This window comes from Canis lupus, chromosome 36 (assembly GCF_011100685.1).
Source record: "Canis lupus familiaris isolate Mischka breed German Shepherd chromosome 36, alternate assembly UU_Cfam_GSD_1.0, whole genome shotgun sequence".
In the NCBI taxonomy this organism is placed as follows: Eukaryota; Metazoa; Chordata; class Mammalia; order Carnivora; family Canidae; genus Canis; species Canis lupus.
In genome coordinates, this window is record NC_049257.1 from 15,471,593 (window position 1) to 15,499,566 (window position 27,974).

Genomic DNA, 27,974 nt, shown 5'->3' on the forward strand with positions numbered 1-27,974 from the left:
GTCCTCAGGTTGCAAATGTTTCTGCGAGCCTGAATAATACATCCCAGGTGAACAGTGTATTACTCCTAGTGATTCTTTGTGTCCTGAGCCAAGAAGGGTTTTAGGAATCACTTGGGCATGTCTTTCTTTTATGGAGGAGCAAAAAGTATCTGTTCTTATACCTGGCTCAGCTCTGGAAAGCCCAGGACAGGAAGGAGTGGCATGTATGAACAATCTGTTTGCTTTCACCACCTGCCTGCATTTTAGTCTTAACTCTTACAGAACCGCCCTCACTTTTGCATACCCTTCCATGGTTTTCCAGGAGTGAACATTGGGCACAGATAGGCTCTCGGGACTTTGTGTCATGTGTGAGATGACCAGCCAGCATTAGGGGTACCATTTGCGGGCCACAGAATAGACCCAAGCAATCAGAAACCTATAGCTGTGACCTCATCAGCAGTTGGCTCTGAACAAACAACTGAGTAAGGAAATAAGTAGGGTCACAGCTCTTGGAGTTGGGAATCATGTTAAGAAATCACACAGTGAAAAAAAAAAAAAAAAGAAATCACACAGTGTTCAGGGAGTGGTTTTATTATCTTCACTTAGGAAAATGGCCCTGTTGTTGAAGTGAATTTACTAAACAGTGGAATGAAAACTAGAAACTAAAAGCAAGTCGTCTTCTAATACAGACTTTATCTATAACCCGGTTGTAGATCTCTGCATGTCTTTGGCCTTTGACTTTGTAGTATGCAGCCATTTGTTTTGTTCCCTTTACCTAGTGACCTAAGGTTCATAGGCCCAGTGGATTTTCAGTTCCTCTGCACTAGACCTAGCAGAAATACCAGGCAGAGAGAAGTACTTTCACAGCAGGCCGAGCCTCACCAAAGTGATTTATGTGTTTTTACTTGGAGACTATATTTTAATGCCGAGATTTTTCTGATTATCTCTTTGTGTGCACCCGCTCACCACATGGGCTCTTAATTTAGAAAATATTCAGCAATTACATGTGGAATTGATACTTTACATAAAAGCAAAAATGGTGCCTGTTATGTATGTTACTGAAAAATTTCATGTCTTTTATTTTTCTGGCAATAGAGATATGTGACCCAGAGAAATTGCTCATTATTTTCCATTTTCTATGAGATGAAAAGTTCTTAATTTAAAAATAGAGCTGCCCCTGAATAAAGGTCACATGGTGGAAATTTTGGTTTCAGTGGCCCTGAAGACTTTGCCAGGCACCAGAGATACTGCTGTGTTCTCATAAAATGTAATTATTGATCTGATGACCTTGAATCAAATCTAAATTTGATTTAAGCTAAATCTGAAATTTTTGAAATTAATTTAGATGTCAAAAATCAGGTACCTCAGGGGCCTTCTGGCTGGCTCAGTCGGTAGAACACATGACTCTTGATCTTAGGGTTGTGAGTTTGAGCCCCACCTTGGGTGTAGAGATTACTTTAAAATAAAGTCTAAAAAAATAAAAATAAGTTAAAAATAAAATCTTTTAAAAATGAAATAGATTAGCTTCATAGAACACAATTCTTCTAGGAACTACTACTTTGACACTTGATTATCCAAATATTTAACAGTTTGTGTAAGCAACACTTAAGTAAAAGCTTTGGTACTCAATTTGGATTTTTTTTAATGAATGAGTATATGTTTTTCTCTGCCCAGTGCCAAACAAGCTGAATGTCAGCATGTTTGCTGTAGGGGCACTTTGTGATGCAGAAAAGTAATATCAATCAACTGGAACAGAAAGCATTTAGATGGCATTTCCCAACTACAAAACAATGTATGACATAGGTCTTTAAAGTTGTTTTGTTGAATTCACACTTACACAGGTAACAGAAAGAAACAAATACTCCCAAACACAAAACTGCAAAGGATTTATGTCTTTATTAGGTTGGTCAAAATATAACTCAAACTTGTCATTTTCTGTAATTAACATCCTTATCACAACCACTGTCCAAATTATGGTGAACTCAGAGGCAAAAGATATATATACACATATCTGTGTGTGTGTGTGTGTGTGTGTGTGTGTGTGTGTGTATAAAATACATTATTTCCTTTATATATAATTATATGCTTTTATATAAATTAAAAGGAAATAGGTTTCTTTTCTTTTCTTTTTTCTTTTTTTTTTTTTTTTGGAAATAAGTTTCTGTCCAGAACAAAAATCTTTGTAGAGTTACTTTCTTTGAAAACAACCAAAAGGCATAGGAGAATAAATGTTTCCTATGAATAAAAAGACCAAGATGCAAAATTTGAGGGCTTTTTTTTTTCTCAAAAGTTTCTCTTTTGAGTATAAGAGTTGATACCCAAGCTGTTTGGAAACAACTGGGAATACTCTTCTATAATTTTGTTTTATATCTAATGAAATTTCTCATTATACCCCCACCCTCACATTAACATATTTCATTTTTAAGCTACCTGTATTGAGGGAGCCAGACACAAAGCAGATGGCAACTAACCAAACACTACTCCTTTCCTCACATCAGCTAAGGTTGCTTTCTTTAAACTTTGTTCCAAACATTTCCATTTCTAATAGCAGAAGTAATTCACTCTATGCACTCTATGTATTTTTTTTTGCCCCCAAACCCTCTGAATCAATACAATCTAATAACCTAACATCTTTCTTTATCTGTACAGTTTCCTCCATAAAGGACAGGACATGGAAAAATCTAGCTTAAAGGGAAGAAGTAAAAAGGAGGGGATTAAAAAAAATTAAGAAGTCTGCTGTCTTTTAAAGGCAGGCAAGGAGGATTGGAGGGGGTATTAGACTTTTGTCTAACTTGCAAATTTAGAATTTTCTGGAATGTGGGCTGTAGTATTCAAAACGACTTCTTTAGCACCAGGATTCTACAGGGAAAAACATTGGGCAGAACTGCTCTCTTCATATCACAGCCCCTCAGACTTTTGACTTTGCCAAGGTGTCCATGTCAATTAACTTGAGAGAATATGTCTCAATATTCAGAGGCCACAGATTCCTGCTCCATTGGGCTGGTAGAAGAAAAAGGTCAAATTACCACCTTTGCTCTCAACATTTATAAGTGTGAACATCATCAAACTGAGCCCTTGGATACTTTATTATTTCTCCCTCCCTACTCAGAACTTTTATTTTTTCCCAATAGCCTCAGGCATGATAATTTTCTCTTTCCTTAGCGAAATCTATTGATACAATTATTTAATTTAGGTTTTTGATTGCTCTCCTTGGAGCACCAGCGGATTCCTGTGGATTTAAGAGCTTGAATCGTGTCAATATGTGCCTGCAATTTTAGACCTTCACAAATGCTAATCTCATTCCCAGAAGGCCTAAAATTCTTGGGTCTCTGTGTTAGAGGTACATAGGGCCTCTGTTATTTCCCATGATGATGCTAAATGAGTTCAAACCCCATTCTCTGAGATCAAAAATAAAAAATCAAAGAGGTGTTGGGCTGTAAACCACACCTTTTCACATTTCAGTGGACGAAAGAGATTTTCTATGAAAACGTGAGTTTAATGACAACAGAGGTCAGTGATACAAAGGATGGCTAACAGTTGTCAGTTGGCAGATCTAGTGTGGGAAGGGAGAGTGAAGCAGAGCAGGACAAAAGCCTTTCTTTTTTTTTCTTTTTTGGCAAATTTTCCCAGAGATTTTCAACAAAGCCCGGAATCATAGAACTTTAGAGTTAAAAAGGATCTTAGAGGTTATCTAGTACAGCTCTCTTATTTCACAGGTGAGCACCATACACCATACACTCTGGTTAACTTCCTTAATGTCTCTTCCTCTAGCTTTTGGCTAAAAAAAAAAAAAAAAAAAGTATATACAGAATACACAAATTTTATGTATTAAATTTATTAAAAATGCACTAAGCTTGATAGCATAAATTTAGAGCTTTACTTCCCAGCAGAAGTCTCTTACATCTACCATTTTGCAATTAACATGCACTTACTTCTCAGGGTAGTATATTCCATTTTCTAATACTCACTCCACACCAGGCATGCTCCACGCCCCCCCCCCCACACACACACATTATCTTATTCAATCCTCACAGTGACCCTGTTGAAATAGATTATTTTATTCCCATTTTATATGTGGAAACTGAGGCGTGAAGAGGTTAAATCATCTAAAATCCCATAGCTAAGTGCTGAGATTTCAGCCACACCAATCTGAACCAAAGCCCTATCATAATCACACTGTATTGTAACATCACTCTGACATATGCTTTTCTGTTGATAGAGGTACTTTTTGAGGACTTTTTTAGGTGGGGTGGGGTAGAAATATCCCTAACAAGTTTGCTAGTGGGGTCAGGATGATGGTGCAGGATCAGCTTTACAACAACAATGAAGCTGCTCTTCAAAGACAGGACTCAAGTAGTAGGCCCCAGTGAGATTCCCTTTAATAATCCCATTCTCTGTGCCCTAGGTAAGAGGAAAGGGAATCTAAGATTTGCAGAGCTTTTAGAGCAAGAAGAAACATCAAAAGGTCTCTTCACCCCCTTAATAAACCCATAAGAAAACTGAGACTCTGAGAAATTAAGAAACTTGATACCATTTTTAGGTTTAGATAAGATGAGTAAATGAATTGGTAGGGGAAGGGAAGGCAGCTCATGTTTACTGAGCACTTACTATGTACCAGGCTCCCGTGTCAGGTGCTTTTTAAATATCATTCCCTTTCATTTCTATCCCTTCACTGAGGGCAGGGATGCTATTTATCCCATCTAACCTTGATGCCCCTCACACAGCCATAGTAGATGCTCAATAAATATCACTTGCTGTTCAAATATCACTCGCTGTTCAAAACCTCCCCAGTTTTAATGATAGCCTCACTATCCATTTTACAAATAAACAGGTTCAGTGATCTACATTCACAGTTTATCCACTGACTCCAGAGCCCACAACTCCTTGTACCCGTTAGTATAAAGGTACAACTCCAAGCAGATAAACAGATCTGAGTATCAACTTTCCCTGCCTCTCTCCCACTTCTTAGCAAGAGCTGGAGAACAAGAGATCGGAGTAAGGTCTGTTAGTCCTATGATGTCATTATTCTCGCAAAGTATGCTGGGATCCACTTATAGTATGCTGTGAGGTATCATAAATAATTAAAAGAGAACTGCACATCTTAAAATAAATGAGCTCCATACACTTGAACATGATGCAGCCTTGGATTTCCACTGTTTTGTTTCCAGCTCTCTCTCTTGTGCACCCTGGTAGTCATTAGTCAGGAGCATCTGTAAGATTTTCCTATGTCATGAGACAGCTGACCATTTTTCATGGAAAATCCGTATTATTTCATGGGGCTCACTGAAATACAGTGTACATGGTGATAGTCCTAATAACACTGTAACTAACAACTGTTAGTGTTGCCAGCTCAGCATTCCTTCTCCTTCCCTTCTTCCGAAGTCACCTTCTTTTGGGAACTTGTCCCCTCACACACATACTTCATGTGGTTCTGATGAGGCTCTCAGGCAAATTATGCTAACTCCTGGTCAGCATGTTGGGTATGTGCCCCAGGACTAGTCTATCAGAATTGCTTATCCCCCAGCCACTGTGATTGGTCCAGGATAGGACATATGCTTCAAGTTAGGCCTGATATTTTATATATGCCTACCTCCCAGCCCCCAGATCACATCCTCCCACCACCACCACCGCTACCAAGTAGAGAAAGGCTGTATAAAGTAAAAGAGAGCATTGTCGATGCATAGGAGGGAGCAGAGCTAAGAGATGGAGGGTATGTAAGGGACAGTAGGGCATGTAAGGGACAGTAGAACAGAGAAAACCCAGGTTACATAACTTAAACCCCTGGAATCCTGGAAGCCAGCTCTTCCTCCCAAGACTATTCCATCAAATGTTTCCGGTGTTACATAAACAAATTTAAGATTTTTTTTTTTTAATCACTAAAGCTAACAGACGTCCAATACATTTTCTAATACCCGATGTATTTGGGGAATAAACAAAATAGCTAAATTTGTGCTATGAAATCATTACCCTGAGGATGGCAGGTCCCAAGCAGCCCCCTGCTCTCCCATCAGCTATGTGTCAAGCTGACCTGCCCCTCCTACACCAACCTCAGGGCCACCTGTGTCTCAGCCCCACCTCCTCCTTGCAGCCTTTCTTACTCACTTTTCCCTGTTGCTTATGGCTGTTCCACACACATGCACTTTCCCAGCACATACGCATCGTCATTGCTGAACTGGATTTATACACTGTCACTTTTTCAACTATTTTCCTAAAAGTAGCACAGAAGGTATTAAATCCTCACAGGCTGCTTGACTCAGCTAAAGGGTGGTATAAGAAGGCCTGAGGACAGAGTTGTGCCCCAGGCTCCAGAATACATGTGCAGGAGAGTTAAAAGGGTTCTGGTGCCTAACAATCCCAGCTGCTTCAGCATTCACTAGCTGTGAGATCTCAGACAAGTCACCCTCCCAGAAGCAAAGTTTCATCTGTAAAATAGGAGTAATAAGCACCATCTTACAGGGTTGTGGGAGGAGAAAGAGAACCAATGCCAATCAGGCAATCCAGCCCCTAGCATGTAGGTGTTCGAAAAATGAACCACTGTTGTCTTACCTAAAGATAACCACATGGTTTATGAGAATAGCATGGTCACTAGGAGGATAAGCTGTCTAGCACAGCTTTAGACCAGCAAGACTAAAGATTTTTTTTTTAAGACTTTATTTATTCATGAGAGACACAGAGAGAGAGAGAGAGAGAGGCAGAGATACAGGCAGAGGGAGAAGCAGGCTCCATGCAGGAAGCCCGACGTGGGATTCAATCCCTGGTCTCCAGGATCACACCCCAGGCTGCAGGCAGCACTAAACCACAGTGCCACTGGGGCTGCCCCAAGACTAAGTTCTGAAACCGTTCTTCATCCGGTATCTCTGCATCCCTTTAATTTTGCCCCCTTACTGTTTACTGTTATTCTCTAAGGGTATTTCTGGGTCTCCCAGCTCCAGAAAACACTCCATTTGGGCCTTCATAGGTCTTCCTTCTCATCTTACCCTAACCAACCCCTACTCCTTTCTCAGCTAGTCTTATGAATGATTGAGGCTCCTGTGGTCACTATTGGTAATTAATTCACTCTTCCCAAATATAGTTGCATTTTAGTGGGAATCTTTTGCAGTAAAATTGCCTGAATCTAGGTGTTTGCAACATTTTTGCCATTTTTAACAACCTTATTCTCTTGTGCCATATGTTGAAATGTATATCCTCTCCTAAGGGTATAATTTATTTACTAAAATTAATTTTCTCACTTTATTAATTTTAGCAGTGCTTGCCATTAGAGCTTAATTCATCAGTGTGATGCAGTCAGTACTACTACATTGAGTGAGTTCATTTCAGGCCAAAAGGAAAGAAATTTGAAGTTCCAGTTAGCCTATGATTTTGGCTGGGTTTGTTGTAATATGAAAATAATCCGTGAAGTCCCAATACAAGCATGCTGAGCAGCATCCCTATTTTATTTAAGATTTTTATTTATTTATTTTTTAGAGACACACACACACACACACACACAGAGAGAGAGAGAGGCAGAGAGGCAGAGGGAGAAGCAGGCACCACGCAGTGAACCCGACGTGGGACTCGATCCCGGGTCTCCAGGATCACGCCCTGGGCTGAAGGCAGAGTTAAACTGCTAAGCCACGGGGGGCTGCCCAGCATCCCTATTTTAACCACCCCCATATCCCCCACCCCCCACCAAGAAAGCCATCATTTCTGGTACCAGGCCCTTGAGCCCCTCACATCTTTCCTCCTAGGTGGTCCCTCTGTGGACTGTTACCAGCCCCTAGGGCTCCCTCTGCCTTCTCTAACATCTGAGCTCACTTTTACCTAAGTTCAGCTGTGCTTCAGAACACAACGTAAATCGTGCAGAACACTGTTTCTAGCTGTTCCACATACCTAAGCATTATGGCCCATTCCTAATTGGACTTGATTAGGCCATGAAATTCCTTAATTCTGACTACATGTTTTCTCCCACCCAAAAGATTCATAGGAGGAAGAAGGACTCATTTTAAATAAGTATCTCTTCTTCTATTCTTTGTTTCTCTCCTCTATGCTGCCCCACCCACCAGGACCACACCATCTGCTCTTCAGGGTGGGGCAGGCCCTTTAAGGGGATAAGAAACAATGCATTTTGTAGAAGGCAGTCTCCAAGCTAAGTAGGCCTGAGAAGCCATTGTTCTTAACACACATTCACCAGCCAGAAGCCTGTGAAATAAGTTTACATTTCTGCAGAAATGAGCCTCTTTCATTTGCCAGCCCCAGCTCATTAGGTGCTGTGATCAACCTTTGCCTTGGATTGACCCTCATGGAATTGTTTTTCTGGCCACACATTTTTCTGCTTAGATAGGAAAACATGACTGGAAAATGAAAATTGATCTCCGCTTTAGGAGCGTGGTTCCAGAATTTTTGGTTGTCTAGTGTTGACCTTGCCTTACCCTCAGCATCCTCATCTTCCTTGGGGAATTTCCCCACTGTCTAGATAGGAAGTAGGAAAATACCATTCTCTCTTACACTATAGAGTGGCCATAATCAGCCCTTAAAAGAGGCCCTCCCTGACAGTGGGTGGTTCAGTCAGTAAAACGTCTGCCTTCAGCTCAAGTCATGATCCTGGAGTCCCAGGATGGAGCTCTACATTGGGCTCCCTGCTGGGGGGAGGGGGGGATCTGCTTCTCCTTCTACTCCTCACCCCGCTCATACTCACACTCTCTCTCTCAAATTAAATAAAATCTTAAAAAAAAAAAAAAAGAGGCAGCCCGGGTGGCTCAGCAGTTTAGCACCGCCTTTGGTCCAAGGCGTGATCCTGGAGACCCAGGACTGAGTCCCGTGTCGGGCTCCCTGCATGGAGCCTACTTCTCCCTCTGCCTGTGTCTCTGCCTCTCTCTCTCTGTGTGTGTCTCATGAGTAAATAAATAAAATCTTAAAAAAAAGAAAAAAGAAAAGAAAAGAAAGAAAAAAAAGAAAGGAAAGGAAAAGGAAAGGAAAGGAAAGGGGAAAGGAAAGAGGAAAGGAAAGGAAAGGAAAAGAAAGGAAAAGAAAAAAGAAAAGAAAAGAAAAGAAAAAAGAAAGAAAAGAAAAAAGAAAAGAAAAGAAAAGAAAAAAGAGGCCCTACCAGGCTGGTGCTCCCCAGACTCTTAAGCCAGCCAGGCAAGGACATTACCTGGCAGTTAGCCAGGCTTCTTTCCATTCTCTGGTTCTCCAAAGTGCCCCTTGATCCTGCCTCTTGTCCAGCTCTCTCTCTCTGCCTTCCCATCAATTTTGTGAATCCTTGTCTTCATTTCAGTAAATTCCCTTTTTACTTAAGATGGTCTCCATTGATTTCTGATGATTATATATCCAAGACCCCTGACTTATTCTGGTACTAAGGGTTTTGGTGAATCAACCTTCTGGTCAAGTATATACAATAGTACCTATTAGTGATGGTTTTGCTGCCAACATTTCTGGCTTTGTGGTTCTGCTGTTTATTGCTCATCAACTAAAAAACTTTGATTCTGATATAATCAATTATAATAAGATGCTAGACTAGAGAAAGATCAGGACAATGTTGGAATAGAGAACAAACAATTTGAAAAGGGTCTAATTGTGCAACTTATTTCTCAACATAGCATCTAAACATCATAATCATAGCATTTGGGAACAGCAAAAATGATTGATTTTGCAGAAAATATTTGTTGTTTAATTACAGGATCATATGGGTCTTTTGGCAACCAGCAGATGCCAAAACAGACTTTAAGCACCATCTTAAGAAACTTGTGATTTGCTTAGTGTGCTTTTAATTTAAAGCATATGGCTTCACATTCAACTGCAATGTCCAAAATGAAGACATTAGTAATGAATCACTCTATTGGAGAAAACACAGTGCTCCCAGATCAGGTCTTTTGGTCTGTGTACTCAAATGGTTCTGTTTAGAGGCATAAACACGAAGCAGCTCTCTGCTTTAGCTGGGTGTTCCTGGGATGCATGTGACATCAAAGGGCCTCACAAATTCTCCTGCAATGTACAGTGCTTGGCACCAGGGCCCGCCTCCATCTGAACAAAGTACAGTTTGGTCACTAGAAAGAATGCCAAAAAGACCATTTAGTTTATGTGGTCTTTCCTTTTTCAGTCTGTCAGACTACTAGCTTACCCTGAAGCTTTATGGCACTTGGGGAATCCAGCTATCCTGTATGGAAATTCAGAACTGCAGCCCTTCTAAAGATCACATTTGTGGCTGCAGACAGAGGACCTCGGTTCATTGAGACCACATGTGGCCTACCTACTGGTAAGGGATGGCCAGGGAGGAAGCATAAAGCATAGTGGTAAAAACATGGGCTCTGCAGTCAGATTTGAATCACCTGGCCATTTTCTCGTCATGTGAATTTGAGCACAGCATTTCAGTTTCCAATCTATAAAATGGGGATAATACTGTCAGTCTTACAGTGTTATTGTAGGATTTAAATGAAATAATCCATGTCTGATCTAAACTAAAAATCTGGTACCTAGGAAGCTATAATAATGTAAGTAGCTATTATTTTAATTGTTATTAAAGGCAGAATCTATTTCATCTCTGCCTCTTTGCTTCTAGTCATGTCATGCCTTTGCTTAAATTCAGTACATATAAATTTAAGAAAGTGCCTACTGCAGCCTGGGTCCTTTATTTAAATGCTGTTACATCTTTCCCAGTGTGTTGTGTTGCTTGAAAAATACTTAGTATTCTACTGATTTTCTTCAGTGTTTCCACCCATCCTGCCTTTATTTCACCCTACAAGACCTTCTCCCCTACCTCTGTGGCATGTTCCTTAGTCACCCTCTATGTCCCTACTACCCAATAGAAAGGACTATATCAAGCTGAGGCATAATTCTGTTAGCACTGGGAGTAAGCATTTGTCCGCACTCTGGGCAGTTGTGGCTGGCTGCCTTTACATCAAAGGAGAGACACTTCAGAAGGTGTATCCAATCTGCTTTATTCTCCAAAGGGAGCTTGGGGTAGGAAAACAATTGCTCACAAAGATTTATAATAGCTCGTAGTTATCTGTTGTTAAATATAGATGTTACAAATATTTTCCACTTTATTTTTGCCTTTAGGTTTAGTTTTTGTTTCTGATTTGGCGCTATTTTTGTTTATTTTACTGTTAAGGGTTCCTTGGGTTTTTTTCTCTTTTTAATGTAGTCCACTAATATTTTCCTTTAGATTTTGGTCTTTCTTATTCTTAGATCTTTTCTGCTCCCATCATTATATATTCACCCGTATCTTCTTTTATCATTTTAACAACTGTTTTTAATATTTAGATTTAATATAAATAATCCTTGCAACATTTACCTTTAAGCTATCAGAATTTACCTAGCACAAATGATTAACTTCGTAAATCAGTCATCATTGTTGACTATTTTCCCTTCTTGGTGGTCTTGCCTTGCTATTTTATGACAGTGATGGCTCATGGAAGGCACCAATGAAAGGAGGTAAAAACTGGGATCCCTGGGTGGCACAGCGGTTTAGCGCCTGCCTTTGGCCCAGGGCGCGATCCTGGAGACCCGGGATCGAATCCCACATCGGGCTCCTGGTGCATGGAGCCTGCTTCTCCCTCTGCCTATGTCTCTGCCTCTCTCTCTCTCTCTCTGTGTGACTATCATAAATAAATAAAAATTTAAAAAAAAAAGGAGGTAAAAACTAAAAGCATTCCATCCAGTGTGCACACTAGAAAGTTCTGAAGACAATCACTTCCTTGTTTACGTATAATTTAGTGATTTATTGTGACACACTTAAATGGCTTAGCATTTTAAGTGAGTTTTCTGCTGCATTTATAATAAAAATTTTAATACAGAGTGAACAACTGTTAATTAATGGAATTTGTTGTACTTCACAAGGGTGCTGGAGCAGAGAAAGAGGGTCAAGATCCATACTAGGTCCTTTTTACTTTTTGTTTCTGCTGTTCTCACTCCAGCCAAAGTTTTCATCACCTTAGCTTAGACTATTGCAGTGTCCTTTCTTATTCTTCCTTTAGTCCCTCCCCCAATCCATTCTACGTGCCACTGCCAGTACTATGTCACTCTCCTGATCAGAAGCCTCAGCATGTCCCCAGGGCCCAATGAAATAAAAGATAAAAGCTTTAAAACTGACTTCCAAACCTTCACAACCAAACTTTATTTTATGTATTTCCTTTTTTTTTTTTTTAAGATTTTATTTATTTATTCATGAGAGACACAGAGGGGGAGGGGGCAGAGACACAGGCCGAGGGAAAAGCAGGCTCCATGCAGGGAGCCCAACGTGGGACTCCATCCCAGGTCTCCAGGATCACAACCCGGGCTGCAGGCGGCGCTAAACCTCTGAGCCACCCAGGCTGCCCATTTTATGTATTTCCAAAGGAAAATCTCCACTTCCCTGCCCCCGAAATACACCTTCCTAATTAGTGGTGATTCTAGGGGAAGGCCTGCAAGCACTTTGCCTCCATGACACATTAATTAGGTCCATGTAAAAGCTCCCCCAAATAAAAGTAGTAATAGTAGTATTTGAAATTGCAAATACTAATTGTCCATGTTCTATAAAGTGTGAAAAAAAATATCTTTAGAAACTTGCCATTTTGAGAAAAATCTAATAGCATATTATCCAAGAAAAAATAAAACACCAAACACTTGCTACATAAGCCATTTGATAATCCATATCTCTTTATTCCAAAGGATTATTTTTCTAAATGTCTTAAAACTTTCATACTCATTCTCTTAGTATTCCTATGGCTTATGCATATTATTCCTAATGGCCATGATCACTGATATCCCCAAATTTCATAGATGAAAGAGTCACAAAACACCAGCTATCTTTTATCATAAACTGTATAAAAATCACATTTATTCCCAATCTAACTTGCTTTGGGATTTAGACTAACAATTGTTTAATTACTATTGGGTAGAAGTTTTGTGTATTCACTTAAGTTTTAAAACTCACTTGGTTTTAAAATGCTGCAAAATCCTAGGGGCACCTGGCTGGCTCAGTTGATAGAGACTCTTGATTTCAGGATCATGAGTTCAAGCCCCACAATGGGTGTAGAGATTACTTAAAAATAAAATCTTTAAAAAGATAAAAAAATAAATGCTATGAAAAACTTAAATGGTCATCAGTGGAAACCTTGTTAAATGGCAATGGAGTCATAAAAAATGGAGCCACAGAGAAGAGTAAGGTATATCTCTATAAATGTCAAGTAGCCTCCATGTTACATCAAAATATGAGAAAAGCAAGGCATAAAGTATAGAAGTATGTTCACATTTGAAATTTTATTGTGTTGTGGTTTTGTTTTAGGGACAGGAGCTATAGAGCCTTAGGATTATGTCTACATAGACTTTCACACAATACAGCAATGGCAGTGGTTGACTCTAGAGCAAGGTCTAGGGTTCTGAGAAGGACTTATTTTTCATTCTACAGTATTTTGTGCTATTTGACCTTTTTTCCTATTCCTAAAGTATGTGCATTTTTTAATTAAAAATATTAATTAAACATTTTTGACTAAAATTTCTAAATTTTTTTTAAATTTTTATTTATTTATGATAGTCACAGAGAGAGAGAGGCAGAGACACAGGCAGAGGGAGAAGCAGGCTCCATGCACCGGGAGCCCGATGTGGGATTCGATCCCGGGTCTCCAGGATCGCGCCCTGGGCCAAAGGCAGGCGCCAAACCGCTGCGCTACCCAGGGATCCCCTTGACTAAAATTTCTAATGAAATTTTACTCTCATTTAACAACCCTTAAGCTAACAGGGAAGTGAACTATACCAAGAGATATGGAAATCAACTAGGTCAGCACTTTTGGAGTTAGAGTGGAAAAAATAAAAGTCTTAAACAGAGGAACATTCTCCAATGATGGCGTATTTTCCAGAACTTAAGAGACAAAATAAGATCAAGCAAGGATTGAAAAGCTGTATTAATTAAAGTGACCCAAACAGACTCCTTCGATATATAGGAAAAGAAAGTGGAGGATTTGACACTTGTGGAACATGCATGGTATTGCAGGGAGGCCACATAAAGCAGATGTGCAAGATTATAACAGTTCAAACCTACATTTTTGCTGATAATGGAAAAAAATCCGGTAGCTTCCAGGTAAACGCAATCATTTCCAGGATTTTTTAGAATATCTCTTTATTAAATACTGTTATTTCTGGGCTCTCCTCCCTCACCCTTTTTTTTCTGATTCTCTTCTTAGCCAAATTTTAAAATATTTTTAAGTATACCTATTGCCTATATTCCCTCCCCTGTAGAATCTCTTGGGCCTATCACTCTCTTGAAACACACTTGTCAAAGTGACTAAACCCTCCAGGCTACCAGACCCAGAGGACCTTCTCTGTCCTTTCCTTACTCTACCTCTCAGCAGCTTTTGATAAAGCTGACCACTTCACCCTTTGTAAACCACTCTCTTTTCTCAGTGCCTGTGAAGATCACCCCAACCCCCCCGAGCTGTCCCCCAGCCTCATGGCTGCTCTGTTTCATACCAAAACCTCGAAATGCTAGAGTTCCTCAGGCCTCCAAGAACCTTTTTTCTTCTCCCTCACCGTTTATTCCCCAAACCTGGTCCATTAATGGGTTGATGACACTCCAGTTCATATGTCCTGCCGCGATTGTTTCTCTGGATTCCAGACATGCTTCCCACTTGACACCTCCACTCAGATGTTTCTCAGACATCCCACACTCAGCACGTCCAAAACTGAACTCCTGATTTCCTCATGGCCTCGGAAACCTTAATCTTCCCTTGGTGTTTCCTAGTTCAGTAAATGGTCTACCATCCACCCAGTAACCCACACCAGAAATCTGGATGTCATTATTAATTATTGCCTTTCCTTCAACCTCCACATCCAATCCATCAGCAAGTTATGACTTCCTACACATATCTTCATTTTGTCTACCTGTCTCCCAGATCAGCAAAACCTGGTCCAGACAACCATTGCTTCTGACCCACAGTAGCTGCCTCAGTGGTCTTGTTTCCATTTTTGTGCCTCCACTTGTATGGGACTCCCACCAGAGATAGTGATTTTTTTTAAGAATTTATTTATTCATGAGAGACACAGAGAGGCAGGGACATAGGCAGAGGGAGAACCAGGCTCCCCGAGGGAAACTTGATGGGAGACTCAAACCCAGGACCCCAGGATCACAACCTGAGCCAAAGGCAAATGCTCAATCACTGAGCCACCCAGGTGCCCCAAGATAGTGATCTTTGATAAGAAATAAACTGTCTTTGTCTTTTCTCTTCCCATTTTCCTTCAGTAGCTTCCCATTGACTTAAATTTCAAATTCCCTCCATGGCCATCAAAGCCCTGCATGACCTGTCCACAGCCCATTTTTCCATCTTCATTATGATCCCTTTTCTAAACCTCATAGTCCAGCCTGGCTGGTTAGATCTGATCTGCCTCCGGGTCATGAATATGGTATTTGCATATGCTATTCCTTCAGCCTGGAATCTCTCCAACTCTCTCACCTTTACCTCTTTTCACATGGCTAGCTGCCTTCATTTATGAGGCCTCACCTTAACTGTCACTCTTTTGAGGGGCTGTCTCCTACCACCCTATCCTTTTGTCCCCTTTCCTATGACTGAAAACAACCTACTTGTTTCTTTGTTTGCACTTATCATGAATTATAGCAGCTTACATCTTTACAGTTGAACACCATCACTAGAATGAATGAAATCTCCATGAAGGCTGAATCATGTTTGTTTGCTCACCAGTGCATCCCTAGGAACTGACACATGGAAGACTATCTCTCAACTGATTATTGCTCTCGCTGTGGATTTAGGAATGTGTATTTTTTTGCAACCCCTTTTCTAGCTCTGATACGATCTTTTTAACAAAAAGAATAAATAATAAATATGCTCTTCTCTGAGTACTTATAATTTGGAAGAAAAAGCATACAGGAGTAGGAATTTATATTCCAATATTTCTCTATTATAATAAATTGAATCATATGAGATTGCTGCTGTTAGATCATTTTTTACTACCAAATGGAATGTCATAAGGTTCAAATTAATAAATAAATAAAGTATATATATGTAGTTTAAGCTATTGGTCAAAAGAGCTTATATTATGCTGCAGAAACAAACATCCTTCACATTTTAGTAGTTTGTCACGGAGGCTTATTCCTCACTCCTGCTATGCCACTCTAGCTATGGCTCTGCTCTATGTCATCTTCACTTTGGAACTCAGGCTGATATAGCAATTTCTGTCGAGATCATTGCTGTAGTTGTGGCAGAGACTTGACCAATTATATCCTCTCTTCTACCTAGAAATACACACATCCTTTTGAGATACATATATTTCACTGGCTAAGGGATGCCACATGATCACTCCTGAGTTCAGCAGGGTGGAGATGTGAATCTTCCTGCTGAGAGAGGCACTTTAGTGGTAGCAACAGGAATATTTGGTATAAAAGTAACACTGTCTACTACAGTCATTCTGAGCAACTACTGCTTTCATTTGACCATAGGTACCTGAATTTCAGACGTATATCCTAGCAGTAGATAGGACCAGATTTATGCCATTTTGTCTATTAGTAAAAGTAATATTACAAGTAAAAATGTCTACATTAGTGTTCTGACTTGTACCTCACATTTTATAAGTAATAATGTAGGTTTGTTGTATTTAATGAGAAGCTCTAGGTCAAGGCACAAAGCAGGTAGAATCAGAAATTCTAAGAGTGATAAATCTACTTGGCTTGCTGATTAGAAAGATGTGGTTTGTGAAGGGAAAATAATATAACTAGAGGTCACTGATTTCTGATGTACTACTTTATTGTTTTTTAAGATTTCATTTTTCAGTAATCTCCATACCCAGTGTGGGACTCGAAACCACAACTCCCAAGATCAAGAGTCTCATGCCCCACCAACTGAGCCAGCCAAGCTCCCCCTGATGTACTGCTTTAAACCTGTACACCTTTAAAACTACCAGTAGACAAAATCCAAGGATGTTTAAGGAGTTGCCTGAATTCGGAGGACAGGTGCCTTTCTAGAGGCTTTCTATTCCGCTTAGTCCAATAACACAGATAGTTAAAAGGCATTAGGTTGTTTGGAAGCATGTAGGTTCTGGGCTAATTTCCATTCTTACCTGCTGTTCTTTCTCTTTCTGCAAGATACAGATACATATAGTGTGTAAGTTCCACAGACTTCTCAGTACAGTCCATGAGCCACAAAATAACAGAATCAAGTAATAGACATTAAAAGGATGGCACTTTGTGGGCATTTGAGTTTCCAGTGGGATTATACAAAACAAAAGGATCCAAAACTCACCGAGAAGTTTCCACAATAAACAGTATTTCTTATACTTCAGATTCTTATGACTATCTAAATGTCCTCTACATAGAAGCTCTTGGAAAAAGATAGCACCCAATAGAAAAAAAAACTCATAACTTTTCTTTTGGCCTTACTGTGTTCTGACTGGTTCATTCAAGCCTGAAGTGTAATTTTTTTTTTCAGTGCTTCCAGCCTCTTTCTCATGAAATCAGCCATTGATCTGAAAGTCAGAGATGCAAATCCAGAGAAAACTGGAAGCATTCCAGGGCCCACAAATAAAAGTTAATTACCTAAGGAAAAGTACAAGAAAGACTTTTGTTTTCCACCAAAATCTCCTCCCCAGGCTATTAGCTATGTCGTACATGGGCCCGATCAATATATTAGCGCTTGAGAACCAAAGTCCCTTGGAATAAATTAATCTGTCAGGGAAAGAAATAAACAAAGAACAAATTAACATGTTTTAAGACATTGCTTAAATTTTCATAAATATAGACCTTGAGATGGGATGATGAGTTCCCAGGAGCCAGAGCTAATATTTGGTTGTAATTAAGAGTTGCTCTTTCATGTTTTGTCTGATGTAGGTGGGAAATCACCCACGTGCTTGCTGAGTTCCTCGCTCATGCTTCCTCACAAATGCCTCTGTTTACTTCATTAATAAGAAATGGATGTCTCACAAATTACACTGGCATGCTTAGCTTGTTTTACCTCTAGCTAATATTAAAATAATGAAATGCTCTACACACACATACACACACCATCCAAGCGGGTGTTCCTTCAGGGACATCCACATACTAATTTTTAGTGGCTCAAAAGGACCTAATGACCTAATCCATGATACCCTAGACTTGTCTGAGAGGCTAAGGCAAAGGACCCCAGTGTGCTCCTCATTGGGTGCAGGTGTGGAGTATCAAAGCTAATGATTATCAGGAAGGGCAATACTATGTAAGTTACTCATTCATAAAAACTATGGAAGGATTCATTTAGATGTGAGAACCAGAAACCCATCTCAAATTAGTCCAAAATGTAATTGATTGGGATTCAAACAATGTCATTACACCTCTCCCTCTCTCCTCTCTTCCCTCCCCTCTCTCCTCTCTCTCTTTCAGTGCTGCTTACCCTTTTGAGCTATTATTTTTCAGTGTTAGTAAAAGGGTCACTGACAGCCCTAATCCTGTCCCAAGATCCCAAAGAACAAAGGCACTCTCTCTTCCAGTACCTATCTCAGGTCTCCTAGAGGAACTTCAACCCTGCCTGGCTTGCATGCCCACTCCTGAACGAATCACTGTGGAAGGGAAAGGGGAGGTCTGCTGGACCAGGCCTGGGCTACATGTTCAACCTGACTTAGGAGGGGAGATCAGCCATGTGCAAATACCTCAAATGTGTTCCTCACAGTAAAGAGGAAGCTCTCTAACCAAATCAGAGGGCAAAACAGCGTCCACCTGGAGAATTTCCAGTTATATTTGGCATGCTCTGTTGCTAAATGTAGCTGATTTTCAGAAGGGGAGACCAAGGCAGAGATCTCTCTGACTGTATAGCAAGTCTGACTTCTGTTGACAAAGTTATTGCCCTCTATCAGGTGGTCAGTAATTTTCTGTCAAGTTCTAAACAAAAACTCCCTGGGGATCTTGAATAACAGAAATGAAACACCTAAGGGCACCTGGGTGGCTCAGCAGTTGAATGTCTGCCTTTGGCTCATGGTGTGATCCCAGGGTCCTGGGATCGAGTTCCATATCGGGCTCCCTGCAGGGAGCCTGCTTCTCCCTCTGCCTATGTCTCTGCCTCTCTCTGTGTGTCTCTCATGAATAAATAAATAAAATCTCTTTTAAAAAAAATCCCACCTGCATGCATTCCTTTTTCCAGCTATGGTAGCTCTGTCAAAAAAATTAAAATAAATGTCCTTTTTACTTCCTGCAACATTTTTAATTGTTCTACTTTTGTTATTGCTCTACTTCATGGAATATATTGGCTCTAAATATCCAGTACTTACTAAGTTATGTACAGAAAAAAGTAGAGTATAGTACTTTTCTATCAGTTGAGAATTTTTTAAATGTTAATTTCTATGTTTGAATAATTTCCTAACTCAGCACTCTTGAGAATTTTGCATTTGGGTAGTAGATAAAATCTGAATTGCATATTTTGATGTGAGATGCTTGCTCTAATTATTGAGCAATTTATATATTGTGAAGCTAGTTTATATAATTCTCAGTACAAGGATCCAGAGGTGGAAATATACTCTTCAAAGCTGTATTGTCACAGAAAAGAGACTAAAGTCTCTGAAGCAAGTAGTTGCAGGTATGGGAGGTCAGATAGAGTCACTGAGGCTATTTGCTTTTTAGGAACGGGATAAGCATAGCTTGCACTTTCCTAACCTTCATGTAGGACTCGCAGATTAACCCCAGCTAACATCATGGCACAGTCATCAGGACTGCAAACAGCATGTTCTGGAATGGATAGAATTAGCAGGTCAGCCCTGCTGGCAACTGAATGAAGCACCACCTAGATCTTTGAAAAGCAGAGATACGGCTGATTAAAAACATTCTGCCTCAAAATTACTTACATAACATCACATAGACATTTAACCCATAATCGGGGAATCTTATTTTAAGGAAAGGTCCCACCAACAAATGATATGTCTTCAATGATTATGCTTTTGGGTTTATTTTTTTAAGGACAAGGGCCAGGGTCATTCATTTAGCAAAGTGGAATCCCCAATAACCAGCTCTGGGGATCACATTTATTGTGGCAAAACTGTATTTGCACAAAACGAGAGTGTCAAGGACATTAGAACCTATGAGAATTCTACAGATTAGAAATGGAATAGGAGTAATTTAGTGTTTCCTCTCTGAGGGCTCCATTCCTAGGGATGGAGGAAGACAAAGCAGAATTCTAAAGCCTGCTATTGTTGCATTCAATAAAATAAATAAAAGAAGGCACACTAAAGAGAACAACGATGACATCTTATAAATCTTTGAAAATAGTAACCTTGGGTATAGCACAGTTAACTTCCATATACCTTCCCCTGTTTGTAGGAAACATGTCAGAGTCTCCCTCCCTGTAGCTTCAGTGAGGGGCGTATGGGTTTTCTTTGCTTTGCTACAAAGAATGTATAGATTGAAGCAGAGTTTCTTCTTCCTCTGTGGACTTCCATTTCAAATTTCATCAATTGGTTTTTGTGACTCTCATTTCCTCATTGGCTCAAGGATCCTTGAAGAGCAGAAAAAACATGATGTCATTGGCATCCTAGTGGATCCCCAGGGTACTGAGTCCCACCCAGGTAGCAGCAGTGGGTTCCTGGCTGAAACCTTCCCTGGATACCTGAACAGGAAAGAAAGCCTGAACTAAGCCACCCCTTCCCTACAAAGCTGCACTTCCACCAGGTAGCATAGATACCAATACGTCATCTTCTCAGTCACCTGGTCCATAACTTTGGTCCAGCCCACATGAGCCAAAAATTTTACAAGAGAGAACATATGAGGGCAGCCTGGGTGGCTCAGCGGTTTGGCACCTGCCTTTGGCCCAGGGCGCGATCCTGGAGACCCGGGATTGAGTCCCACATCGGGCTCCCTGCTTCTCCCTCTGCCTGTGTCTCTGCCTCTCTCTCTCTCTGTCTCACATGAATAAATAAATAAAATCTTAAAAAAAAAAAAAAAAGAAAGAAAGAAAGAACGAACGAACATATGACTGGCCAGGTGAAGCCTGGTGGAGAAAAGGTTACCTGTGGTGTATATTTGCATCCAGGGGTTTGTGGGAGTGTCATCAGACCTTGGGGAAAGGAAGTCTAGTAGCATTAGGGTTCAGGACCTTAAGGATAATGGGCTAGTCATTGTGCCCTGCCCTATTATTTTGTCGTTGTTAATAATCTTCATAAATTACTAGCATATACCATATTATTCATTATTCTTTGTTATGTCTCCCCCACTACCAACTGGTGAGTTCCTTCAGGGCAAAGACTTTTGTTCACTGCCACATCCCCAGGGCCTGGCACAGAATAGGACTTGAATAAAATTGAATAAGCAGTAAGGGACAGATTTCACCTTCAGGGAGAAAAGGACATATTTACACTCACCAGCAGTGCCAGGGGTTAGCAGGGAGTCATGATTCTGGGTATGGCATGACAACTGATATTTGAACTCATCTCACTGCACCAAGACTTGTGGCAGGCACTGTTGATGAGGAAGACACCATGTTTAGGAAATGAACATGAGACCTTGTTAAATTCCATAATACTTAAGGACATCCAACAACCCCTTCTTAGTCAAGCATGACATGAGTACCTCATTTCTTCCCCCTTCTCACTTGACAAAGGGTAGAGTCCCACAGAGCAGTTGGGAGTGGTAGCCACATCTCAGGCTGGCTAGATGGCACTAAACTGGTAATGGGATAAAAAGGGTCATGGTCCAGCCTCTCTCTCTACCCACCTGGTCATCAGTGTTTCTCTTCTCTTTTTCTTCTGCCCTCTCATTTTTTTTCTAAGTCCCACAAATTAATCTACTGGTAATAAATCAATCATTATTAATCTCACTCCCATACTCAGTATCTACTTTTCAGGAGTATGAAAATAACCTCTCATCAATCAATGGTCTGGAGCACTGGACCACTCAACCTGCTGGCACTTAGTTTCCATACCTGCCAGGGATCTAAGTTCACACTGGCACTGATGGAACTTCACAACAGAGGTTATTCCATTTGATACTTAGGCTGACTTTCTCCTGCCCGCCTTGCATGCTGGTCACCACTGGCTACTGCTCAAAACTCAGGCCACCCTAATCACCCCATGCTGTCATTGCTTATCCCATTGTTTTCTGGGTTTCCTCTCCTCTGAGTTATCCTTTCTACTGGCCACCATTTCCCCTGAGGTCTTGAGTGGAGCCCCATCAGCAGGACCTTGGGGTGGAGGAGAGGTCAGGGATAAAATCCACATCCTGCTAACTTGCCATTGCTATATATGTTCCCTTCAATCATCCTTTGTTCCCGCTGTTTACTGACCATATCCTGGTCACTTTACATTCAATGAGTGTTTGGGTGTTTATCATCTTCTCCATTCCCAAATCTCACCACCATCTAGAGAGATTTTTCCACAGCCATCCAACCTATCCAATTCCTACACTTTACTGCTCCTTACCCCTTCACACCAATTACCTTCATCTCTTTTCCACCCAGGCATCTAATTCCGTGGCTAGAGTGACCCATCAAGAGCAGTTCCCCATAGTACCACCGCCTCTCCTTCCAGCTCTCTCACCGCTGTCTCAACTGATTTTCCACTGTCTCCCAAGCTCTGCTGGTTTCCCTTCTACCTGCCTAGAGTTCAGTTACTCTGACAAACACTAGGTCCTTCCGCCCACCATGTGGAATACCCAAGCTGCAGATTAGTCCTTCTTCCTCTGTCCTACCCTTGCACTGTAAAGATTTATTGCTGAAAAGCCTACCCAGGCAGTTTTGTGCCAGTCAAAAATAATCATCTCCCATCCTAGCTGGGCCTATAATGCACCCCAAATACCAGTCCCAGACCAGGACCCACTCTCATTCCATTCTGCATCCATTTCAAGCTTTTTCCACTCTTCTTCAATTCCCCTACTCTTCCACTCCTCCCACCAATAAAGTGTAGGGGAGCAATAGGCCATAACAAAAGGGGCATGGCCTTTGGTGCCTGTTGAATCCTGAGTTCTATCTACTCTCTGCTTCTCAGATGAGTAAACTTGAATAAGTTTGAGTAACAATCTTCCATACTAAACCAGTGTGCAAATATTTTATGACATTTGTATGTGAGATTAAGCAGTAGGCATCAAGTTTGGATATTTTTACTGAACTATTTAAAATAAACCCCTCATATCCATTCCCAGAGACCCATAACTCTAATCAGTACTGGGTTTCCATGATTTGAAAGTCATGTTCACATAGTCACACTTATATACCTAAGAAAACTAAAAGCTTGTGGGAGAACTGTCAAAATTAGCCTGAGCTCAACCAGAATACCTTAAGAACAGGATTTATCCATGCCTTACACCCACAATGTTCTCTCTCTCTGGGGATTTGTATGTCTCTTTTTAAATTCTGTTCTTTGTGACTGGAGCTTTATTTAAAACTGTATTTCTGATAGGCTGGCCAGTAAGATATAAATTTATCCAAAGTTTAGGATAGGATAATTAAAAATCATTGAGATTCAACTCTGAGAATTGTGCATTTCTGCTGGTCTGGGACCACCTTGATTTCTACCTGAATCAGCAGCCAGTGTCATCACCACCCCCCTCACATGACTCTAAATCTGAAAGAGTATAGTGTCCTAGATCTTTCCCATTACTTTTTCCCTAGCCCAGGCATCTAGAACCTTGCCTAAAGCTTCATGAGGATAATTTTAGCTACTGTTCATTCTTAACAATATTGGGAAAGTACATTCACCATCCAAAAACAAATACAAGCCTGAGCTGTTTTCCTTGCACTGGCTGCTTTGTACTCAGAACTAAAGATATCCTGAAGATTAATGTTAAAACCATACAATAATGAGCTGGAATGCAAATTCCTCTTATGAATTCAACTATAATATTAGAGATTCCTACAATAAGAATAGCAGCTCATTCTAAATTAATATCGTAATACATCTTAAAGTTCACATTGTAAGTTGTCTTTGTTCTGTAAGTCTAACAATCTATGATCAAAAGAAATAAAATTCTGTACTTTAAACATTTTTTCTTTCTTACATATGTAGTTAAGGAGGAGAGGCACCCAAAAGTCTAAAAGGAAAAAAGGAGAGAGGCAACTTAATAACATAAGCCTGGTCAGCGACCAGATATATGCAATATGTGATATCTATGACTGCCAAATCTTTGTACAGATTATTTTAGAATGACCTTAGAAAGTGAGTCCCAGTTTGTTTTTAAATTTTCATTGTGTCAAAAATTACAATTTAAATTATCAACTTGGAAAAAATAAATAAATAAATGATCAACTTGGTCACATCCTAAGTAAAGCTATCTGGTTTTCTCCTTTTAATTACGGATCATACTATAGTGTGTAGAATACAGCTAAATGTGTTATTTGGTGTGAGCCCTGCCCCTACACTTCAGGCTTCACACATGCCCATTGCCTCATTGTCCAGCATGGATGTTCTGATTACTAGCCACTATCACACCATTAGAGTTTCCTGGGCTGGTCCCAACTCAGGCATCAGTGAATTGTCATTATGGACAGAGATTGATCTGAAAAATGTGGCTACCTGGCCCAGCTCTCAAAAATGAAGGACCCACCTTGAAATCAATGTTCATGTTTGTTTCTTCAAGAAGGGGTCTTTATGAAGTTTTTTTTTTTTTTTCTTTTTTTTTAATCCAGCTTTGACAGCCTCTTTCTTTCCAGATGGTGCATGGAGCCAAGCCTGTCAGAGACCCTTAGTCTCCTGCTGCCTTTTAATGCTGGTCCTTGATTGCTAATGACCCCCAGCTGGACTGGCTCCCCAACCCATTTAACCCCACTCTGCTGGGTCCCCATCTCATGCAGGGTGAGAAGCAGTGAGAGCTGGAAGTGGGAAGGTGCCAAGTCAGCCAGGACCTCCCGCCCTTTGAGAGGTAGTGGCGCGTTTCCCGGCGCCATCACGGATGTCCAAGATCACTCCAGTAGAGCACTCCTGTTAATATGATTTTCCCTATATTGTCAGATAAATGCTACCAGGTTTCAGATCATTAATATTTTATTTGACTAAGCCAAGATAACAGAATACCTGAGACAGTGTTTTCTTTAGGGTCCAAGGGATGAGAACTGCTGATATAGATCCCCTAAAATTTGTTAGTTTGGAAACTTAAAATTAAATTCACTGGAACTGTCATTTAAGCCTGGTCAAACTAGTGGTTAGAGCAGCTCAAATGTGTCAGTATACAAAGTCACTGCAAAGAAGCCTGAGTGAAAATGATAATTAATTTCCTTGTCAAGGCCTAAATCATTGTATAACACAGGAGATACCCATTTTCAGATATGCTGGTAACAACTGTATTTATTAAGCTTGGTTTGTTTTTTTATGACATGCTGGAAAGTGCTTATAGCTATACTAGCCAAGTGACTCAGAGATGTGGGATTTAAACAGAAAAAAAGGTTGATGACATAAATTTGTTGAGAGATCCTGAGTCCTATGGAGAGACAGACTCATGTCACTTATGACCTTCTCATGACAAGATAACCTCCCATGAGAGTAAAGGGAAAGGGAGGGTATGCGAAGCCGTCAATCTGTATATTGTTTCCATAATGGATTTTCATTAAGCTCATCTCAGATTGTAAGAAAACAAGGCAAAGAAACTTAGTAGTTCTAGATGACCTGGAAGAAGTAGAGTCTAAACTCTTCATCAGAGCAAAGAAATGAGACCTCTGTGTCTCACTACTTTTATAAATCTTAAAGGTGTACTGGATAGTTAGACCAAATTTAATTTACAGTGTACTAAGGAAATTTTTTCCAAAGTGAAGCACAGAAATAGGACAATAACCCAAATTAGTTATTTTCTTCTTAATTTTATTTCCCCCAGATACATCCTATTTTATTGGTTTCTGGAAATTGAAAGAACCAGAGTAATCTAATTTTTCATCACTAGTACTGCATTGATTCCATTTTTGCATCTCATTAGTTTAATGCAAACAAAAATCAGACCTGTGATTTCATTCGGGTCTGTTATTCTATTCACATTCTTTACAATTTCACACACAGTTGCCAATCATTTGTGCATATACTCTCCCCCAAACCAAGTCCATCAGGCTAATGACTATTCACTACATGAAAAATATCTTAGAATTTGTGAACCCGTGTAGGTGTTTGTACAGCTGTACAGTATTAACCTGTACATTATAGTTTTTGTTCATAGCTGGGAAGGCTGGGTGAGATTAAATGTTGTCTTTTAGTCCATCAGTAATCAAATGACCAAGAAAGGGGTTCGGATGAGCACCCCCTTGTGCAGCATTGTTCTCTAAATGAATTTAAAGAGCATCCTATTATGATGAAGTTCTGGTATAGTTACAGAGAACTTTTCATCCTGAAGCCTGATTGTATTTTGATTGGTCTTCTTTAAATGTCTTTTTTTTTTTAATTTTTATTTATTTACGATAGTCACAGAGAGAGAGAGGCAGAGACATAGAGGGAGAAGCAGGCTCCATGCACCGAGAGCCCGATGTGGGATTCGATCCCGGGTCTCCAGGATCGCGCCCTGGGCCAAAGGCAGGCGCTAAACCGCTGCGCCACCCAGGGATCCCGGTCTTCTTTAAATTTCAATGAGGCCAATAGGGTCAATAGTATTTATGTCCATTTTGAAAATGAGTGGCTGGAACTCTGCAATCAGAGCATCTTAAAGTTGGCAGAGATCTTAAAGAGCCTCTTGGCTAACAGTTTTCTCTTTTCCTGCTTTCACACAACAAACTCTCATCGAGCACATCTTGCACTACACACATGCACTGGCACACTGGGAAGGAGCATGACTTCAAGGATAACAGCTAGGGTCTCTGGGCAAGAACATGTGCAATGTGCCACGCCACCACCCTTTGTCAAAAAACCAATCTGTCAGTTCAACTCCTTGTTTTACATACAGATAAAACATGACAGCCAGAAAAGTAAGCAGTTCACCTGGGTCACAGACTAGTAAATTCCAGAAATTAAACTATGCCCAGGCCTTCTGACCCCAAGTCCAGTGTCGGTTTCTCTACTGCTGACCTGCCCTTTGCGCACTAACAGCAAGAAGTGGAACCAGGTCCCCAACTTAGAGAGCAAGGCAGAGCTGGAGATGAATGCCCCAGGATCCCCTGCCATAAGGAATCAAAGAACCAGTCACAATTAGTTTACTAAAACCAGCACTATCTGGTGTCCCATATCCTCAAGCATTTAAAATGTCGTTCCAATCTTCAAAGACATTCTTTCGTTCCATTTTTATCTGCTTTTACCCAGGACATTGTTTCCTAGCTCCCGACTAGTTCACTAGGTGATTTGCATCTCATTAGGAGCTCCAGAAATGACATCTCCCAGCCTGCCGCCTGGCATTGTGGGCTGCTAAGCATCAGATCAGGTCTTAGATTTTTTTCATGTTGACACTTTTGAAAAAGCTGAATTAATACTGTTTTTCACTGGGCAGAGATTGGGTGGCCATTTTGGCCTTAATTCCTGCCCCCAGCCCCCAACAGGGCCAAAGTTAGGGAACAGCCATGGTTAGGGACAGTACAGACGAAGTCAGTCATCTCCACAGGAGTCAGTCATCTTCCACAGGAAGACACCTGGCTAGAAGAGAATATTGCAAGACCTCAGAATAAGCAGTTTAAAAACTCCTAAAAGCAGAGAGATAGGACATGATACTAACATGTATATTCTGAATATACTATGCAAAGTAAAGCTAAAAGAAAGAAACCAACAGCAACTCATTGCTGATTCTGTATTACTAATTCTAAGCTTGTGCCTTTTAAACATATTTGACTAGTTCCAACCCTCCCAACACCCCAGAACTTTTGCCTACGTTTATGTCTGATTTAAAAAGAGTTTAGTAGGTCAGAATGGCTTTTCAGCTTTGTCATTCATTCATACGAAAACCTGCTGAAGAGCACTGAGCAACATCATACCTCTGGAAACCAGAGATAATGTTTCCATGGTCAGCAAAATTGTTCTCTTGGAATAAGAAAAATAATTTTCCCAGTGTCCAGGGAAATTAGCGTTTTCTTGGAGCTCAAGCCATCTGATGCAACTTCCAGTGCAAAAGCTAATACCAAACAATGCTAGGAACCCTCCTGGAGCTGCTGCCCAATTGAAACTTCTCTGACCCCATGCCAACTTTTTAAGATGGCAGC

At 40.5% G+C, this 27,974-nt stretch overlaps 1 protein-coding gene across 14 annotated transcripts in view; it reads left to right on the plus strand.

Annotated features, from left to right (window-relative positions):
• MYO3B (myosin IIIB) overlaps positions 1 to 27,974 on the plus strand; it is a 430,360-nt gene that overhangs the window by 361,568 nt on the left and 40,818 nt on the right. The gene's annotated exons all lie outside the window — the stretch shown is intronic.